The sequence below is a fragment of the Chiloscyllium plagiosum genome, chromosome 35 (genome assembly GCF_004010195.1).
Source record: "Chiloscyllium plagiosum isolate BGI_BamShark_2017 chromosome 35, ASM401019v2, whole genome shotgun sequence".
Lineage (NCBI taxonomy): Eukaryota > Metazoa > Chordata > Chondrichthyes > Orectolobiformes > Hemiscylliidae > Chiloscyllium > Chiloscyllium plagiosum.
The window spans coordinates 30,425,512-30,432,485 of record NC_057744.1 but is presented as its reverse complement, the minus strand read 5'-3'; positions in this window follow the sequence as shown (position 1 = coordinate 30,432,485).

Here is a 6,974-nt window from a genome sequence, read left to right as displayed (position 1 = left end):
TCAATCAAGTTTGTGAGACATGATTTCCCACACACAAAGCCATTTTGACGATCCCTGATCAATCCTTGCCTTTCCAAATACATGTACATCCTGTCCCTCAGGATTCCCTCCAACAACTTGACCACCACCGAGGTCAGGCTCACCAGTCTATAGTTCCCTGGCTTGTCTTTACTGCCCTTCTTAAACAGTGGCACCATTGTTTGCCAACCTCCAGTCTTCTGGCACCTCACCTGTGACTATCAATGATACAAATATCTCAGCAAGAGGCCCAGCAATCACTTCTCTAGCTTCCCACAGAGTTCTCAGGTACACCTGATCAGGTCCTGGGGACTTATTCACTTTTAACCGTTTCAAGACATCCAGCACTTCCTCCTCTGTAATAGGGACATTTTGCAAGATGTCACCATCTATTTCCCTACAGTCTATATGTTTCGTATCCTTTTCCACAGTAAATACTGATGCAAAATATTCATTTAGTATCTCCCCCATTTTCTGTGGCTCCACACAAAGGCCGCCTTGCGGATCTTTGAGGGGCCCTATTCTCTCCCTAGTTACCCTTTTGTCCTTTAATATATTTGTAAAAACACTTTGGATTCTCCTTAACTCTATTTGCCAAAGCTATCTCATGTCCCCTTTTTGCCCTCCTGATATCCCTCTTAAGTATACTCCTACTTTCTTTATAGTCTTTTAAGGATTCACTCGAGCTATCCTGTCTGTACCTGACATATGCTTCATACTTTTTCTTAACCAAACCCTCAATTTCTTTAGTCATCCAGCATTCCCTTTCCCTGCCAGCCTTCCCTTTCACCCTGACAGGAATATACTTTCTCTGGATTCTTGTTATCTCATTTCTGAAGGCTTCCCATTTTCCGGCCGTCCCTTTACCTGTGAACATCTGCCTCCAATCAGTTTTCGAAAGTTCTTTCCTAATGCCGTCAAAATTGTCCATTCTCCAATTTAGAACTTCAACTTTTAGATCTGGTCTATCCTTTTCCATCACTATTTTAAAATGAATAGAATTATGGTCGCTGGCCCAAAGTGCTTCCCCACTGACACCTCAGTCACCTGCCCTGCCTTTTTTCCCAAGAGTAGATCAAGTTTTGCACCTTCTCTAGTAGGTACATCCACATACTGAATCAGAAAATTTTCTTGTACACACTTAAGAAATTCCTCTCCATCTAAACCTTTTAACACAATGGCAGTCCCAGTCAATGTTTGGAAAGTTAAAATTCCCTACCATAACTACCCCATTATTCTTACAGATAGCTGAGATCTCCTTACAAGTTTGTTTCTCAATTTCCCTCTGACCATTCGGGGGTCTATAAAACAATCCCAATAAGGTGATCATCCTTTCTTATTTCTTAGTTCCAGCCAAATAACTTCCCTGGATGTATTTCTGGGAATATCCTCCATCAGCACAGCTGTAATGCTATCCCTTATCAAAAATGCCACTCCCCCTCCTCCCTTGCCTCCCTTTTTATCCTTCCTGTAGCATTTGTATCCTGTATGTGTTGTGTTGTTATTTCTTCATATGTTTGGTAACTAATGGACACACACTTTTGTTAACTCAAGAACCTCCTGCTAAATTTTGAACATAAGGAGAAAGTGAGGCCTGCAGATGCTGGGGAGTCAGAGTCGAAAAGTGTGGCGCTGGAAAAGCACCACAGGCCATGCCCAAAATGTCGATTCTCCTGCTACACGGATGTTGCTTGACCTGCTGTGCTTTTCCAGTGCTTTTCGACTTCTATTGAACAAAACTTCATTTGGTCTGGGAGAAAGGTCTTCTCAAGAGATGGGATTCTTTTTGAACAAACTTCGTTGCAACCAACCTAGGGACAGGTGAATAAAGGAAAGCCAGTTCATTCCTCCTCAGCTGGAGTGTAACAATTTGGGGAACCTTGCCTGAAGACTGAATGATTGTAACACATAATACAAAAAGTCACAAAGACAGAACCATGCAGAAGGTGTACAGATTCCGTCAGAGCAAAAAGGTGCTTTTGTCTTGCAGTCACAAAACAGTCAGGGCTGGGAAAGAAAATCCTGAGTGGCTTGGAAGAAAACTTGAGCAGTAAACTGCTGGAATCTGAATGTATTTATTCTGAAAATGTTTAGAATTCAGTACAATGAAAGCTCCAGATGACAATTACAGCCATGCCAACTGAACAAAGGAGTAGAAAGTGGAGGTAATGAGTCTGAGTATGTAAGGTCGTTGTAAAGGTCTAAGCGTTGAATCTTTATTTCTCCTGTTTGTAAAAGGAGTGTTTCAAATAATTCTTGTAGGGTGGAAAATAGTTGGTGTTTCTTTCCTTTTGGTGTAATAGTCCTTGATATACTTTTGTTAAAAGTACATTGGCAGCCTCTTGTGCATATGCTCTGTGATAAACCACCACAGTAACAAATGGCAAGGAATAAAACATTGGGATCCATCTTGTCCAGTACTAATATGCTTTAGGGAAGGAATCTGCCATCTTTATCCAGTGTGGCTTACCTGTGACTCCAGACCTACATTAATGTGGATACACTTAACTGTTCTCTGGGCTTTTAGAGATGGGCAATAAATGCTGGCTTGGCCAGTGACACCCTTCCTTCCCACATGGTTAAAAAATGCCCTCCAACGCATCTCATCCACATCCTGCACCTCTGCCCTCAGACCCCACCCCTCCAACCGTAACAAGGACAGAACGCCCCTGGTGCTCACCTTCCACCCTACCAAGCTTCGCATAAACCAAATCATCCGCCGACATTTCCGCCACCTCCAAAAAGATCCCACCACCAGGGATATATTTCCCTCCCCACCCCTCTCCGCCTCCAAACAGACCCCACCACCAGGGATATATTTCCCTCCCCACCCCTCTCCGCCTCCAAACAGACCCCACCACCAGGGATATATTTCCCTCCCCACCCCTCTCCGCCTCCAAACAGACCCCACCACCAGGGATATATTTCCCTCCCCACCCCTCTCCGCCTCCAAACAGACCCCACCACCAGGGATATATTTCCCTCCCCACCCCTCTCCGCCTCCAAACAGACCCCACCACCAGGGATATATTTCCCTCCCCACCCCTCTCCGCCTTCCGCAAAGACCGTTCCCCCCGTGACTACCTGGTCAGGTCCACGCCCCAACAACCCACCCTCCCATCCTGGCACCTTCCCCTGCCACCGCAGGAACTGTAAAACCTGCGCCCACACCTCCTCCCTCACCTCCATACAAGGCCCCAAAGGAGCTTTCCACAGCTTATCTCTCCATGTTTCAGGCTCACTGCCTTTATTCCTGATGAAGGACTTTTGCTCGAAACGTCGATTTCGCTGCTCCTTGGATGCTGCCTGAACTGCTGTGCTCTTCCAGCACCACTAATCCAGAATCTGGTTTCCAGCATCTGCAGTCATTGTTTTTACCTCAGTGACACCCTCATCCCATGAATGAATAAAAGAATGTATAACAATCATACAAGGTTAACTTTCCAATGAGAGAGAGAGATCAATTTGAACATGTGCCTGAAACTTCTGCAAGAATTGTCCTAATCTCTTGGTTGACATTCGGCAGAATCCCTCCAACCCCGTGACCCAGCATGAATGACTAAAAGCAGCTCAGTAGCATCATCATGGATGTTACTTAATCCAATGAGAAGCTTATTGTATGGCAGAGCAGGCTCACATGGCTAAGTAGCCTACCTTTGCTCTTAATTTGTATTGTATCCAAGCTACTGACAGCAGGTGGCAACGATGGGTAGGACAACATCAGTTCCTCTGGAGTGCTTCTCGCTGGGAGATAGAGGCCATGGCCAATGGCCAAAGAAATATGGAATGAAAAGTTGGGTCCTGTGAGTATAAAGCCTTGGATTGTGGTTAGAATACCAGGAAAGTTGCTAGCAGCCACCTAGAAAAGCCTCATAGAGTGAGAGAGGAAAGAGGTGAAAAGAGTGAGATGGGGAGCAGATTTCTAGTGGTAGTGGCAAGACGTGTCCACTTTGTGGCTTGGGGCAAAGTAATCAGTGTTCGGTGTTCATGGGAAGTTAGCAGTAGGAGCTCTTCCAACCGAATTCAATACCTGATTAGAGATCAACAGCTGCCACTCCCAAACTGATAACCATGGGGTGGCACAGTGGCTCAGTGGTTAGCACTGCTGCCTCACAGTGCCAGGGACCTGGGTTCGATTCCAGCCGTGGATGACTCAGTGTGGAGTTTGCACATTCTCCCCGTGTCTGCATGGGTTTCCTCCGGGTGTTCCGGTTTCCTCCCACAGTCCAAAAGATGTGCAGGTCAGGTGAATTGGCTATGCTAAATTGCCCATAGTGTTAGGTGCTTAGTCAGGGGTAAATGTTGGAAGGTGGGTCTGGGTGGGTTACTCTTCAGAAGGTCAGTGTGGACTTGGTCGGCTGAAGGGCCTGTTTCCACACTGTAGGGAATCTAATCTATCTAATCATGAAAAAAAAACAGGGTCCCCTGCTTCGGGCCTACCACAACCAGGAGCAGCCACCACTCCTACACTGAAAACCAGGGTTTCCCGCTTCAGGCCTACCACAACAGAGAGTCCCTGGCTCTGCTGCCAGGCCATGCCATCCCATTCCTGCTATTCCCTCTGTGATATCCCTTTTCTATGCTGCTGCTGACAGGACGAAGATGATGAAGAAAACAGTCAAAAAGGGTAAGGAAAGAAGGTGGGAAGCGGCCAGTCTGAAGTGGATGGGCCTAGGAACTGCCTACTTACTGATGCCATCATCTTGGAAAGACAGACTTAGACTTGAAGCAGTCATCAAGAAATCTCGTCATGTTTGTTGTTGGGTGGAATGTCCCTTTTGATGCTGAGAACATAGAAGCTTTGTGTAAATGATGCTCACCCAGACTTCAATGGGTTGCATGGTAGCATTCCAAAGTCATACTGAACACACAAACTTCACTCTGTTTATTGCTTGATAGATGCAGTTAGACCTGTTGAGGTTTCTAGTACTTCCAGTTTTCATTTCAGATTTCCAGCATGCACAGTGTTATAATACCACATGCTCTGTAGCTGGATGATATTACAGAACACTGAGAATGCGGAAAAGAAAAGGGTCAAGATTAGATCAGGTTCCCTTCAGGGTGGAAACAGGCCCTTCGGCCCAACAAGTCCACCCAGACCTATCTCCCTCTGACTAATGCACCTAACACTCTGGGCAATTTAGCATGGCCAATTCACCCAATCTGCCCATCTTTGGATTGTGGGAGGAAACTGGAATCCCGGAGGAAACCCACACAAACATGGGGAGAATATGCAAACTCCACATAGACAGTCGCCCAAGGCTGGAATCAACCCTGGGACGCTGGTGCTGTGAGGCAGCAGTGCTAACCACTGAGCCACCGTGCCCCCATAGTAGCATAAAGATGGTACCTTTATGATACAGTGGAAATGGTCAGTCAGTGACAAAAATAGAAGCTATTTTGGTAAAATACTGGCTTCACTTGTATATTCTATAATGAAGTAATGTAAGGCTGGGTCTACAAAGATGGGTCATGGAAGAGAGGCCATGCAATGAACTGTAAGAAATGCCAAATAGACGTCATGCTCACACTCATACAAGATATCAATAATGATTTTAACCAGAGTCATCAAGGCATACAGCACGGAACTAGACCATTCAATCCAACTCATCCATTCTGACCACTTGCCTGCATTTGGTCCATTTCCCTCTAAACCTTTCCTATTCATGTGCCTGTCCAAATGTCTTTTAAACCGTATCTGCATCCACCATTTTCACTGGCAGTTCATTCCACATACAAACCACCTACAAGGTCATTGCTGGGAAACAGGAGGGGAGATGTAACAGCGGAAATACAGAATGCTGGCTCACAGTTGCTTATTTCTGAATTGAGTGATTAAATCAGGACCAGTACGTAAATGGCAAGTGAGCCAGACTTGGTTGAGGTAGCTTCAGCTGAGGTGCTCAAATAGTCTTGGGAAATGACTTAGTGCCTAAATTCACTGATGAAGAACTTGAGATAGAAGACCTAAAAAGATGGACACTAAACAATTTTTAAATTAGCATCTGTCTTACTAAGTTTTGTCAGAGCAACTAAAAAGTAGGAATCCTTATTAATTTGTTGAGATTTTGCATAAAATTCCCATTTTATTTCCACAACAGTCTTCAAAGTTTATTTACTTGGAAGGTACAAGGCTTTAAGATAATTAGTGTAATGGACACTAATTAAACTATAGAATGAGTCATGAGACAGACTGATTGAGATAATTAGTTTTCCTTTATGAGTGAATGGTTTACAAAAGTTAATAATTAGCTGGAAAGAGCAGGTAATCTCATCTACACACATTCAAAATTCACTCAGAAATTTCAATTACATAATTACAGCCATTGTTCAGCACAGCATAAGAAATTCAATTGGCCCACTTTCTAAAGAACCAACATGCGCCCAGAAACACATGCCTTTCATTGTTTCAGAATGTCTCTTTTTACCTTACAGCCAATGAAGTACTTTTGCAGATATTTTCACATAAACCTGCTCAGATGTTATTACGTATCTCTGGAGCAGGTTGAACTTGAAACTAGGCCTTTCCACTCAAGTGTCTTTACCTCTAGAGCAGAAGGCCTAGGCTCAAATCCCACTCACTCCAGACCTGTTTGGTTAGATTGATTAAAATCACCTATAAGGCATGTGTGATGGTAGGGTTCAACTGGGAAAGGGTAGTATGTTAAAACATCTTAAGACTTTTCCCCACTTCTGAAGGCTTGGATACTGCCAAAACAAAGTTGTCATTCTGCTGGCATAGATTTGTTTCCTCTGACCTCTCTGTAGATTGTCAAAACTTAAGAAACATTTCTGCAATAATCTCATCAGGTTGTGCTTGGGCATTTATCTTAAAAGGGACATGAGGGGCAAATGTTTTACACAGAGGATTGATTCTTATGTGGAATGAACTGCTAGAGGAAGTGGTAGATGTAGATACAGCTACATGATTTCTTTTATATGGTTGTTTTAATTCA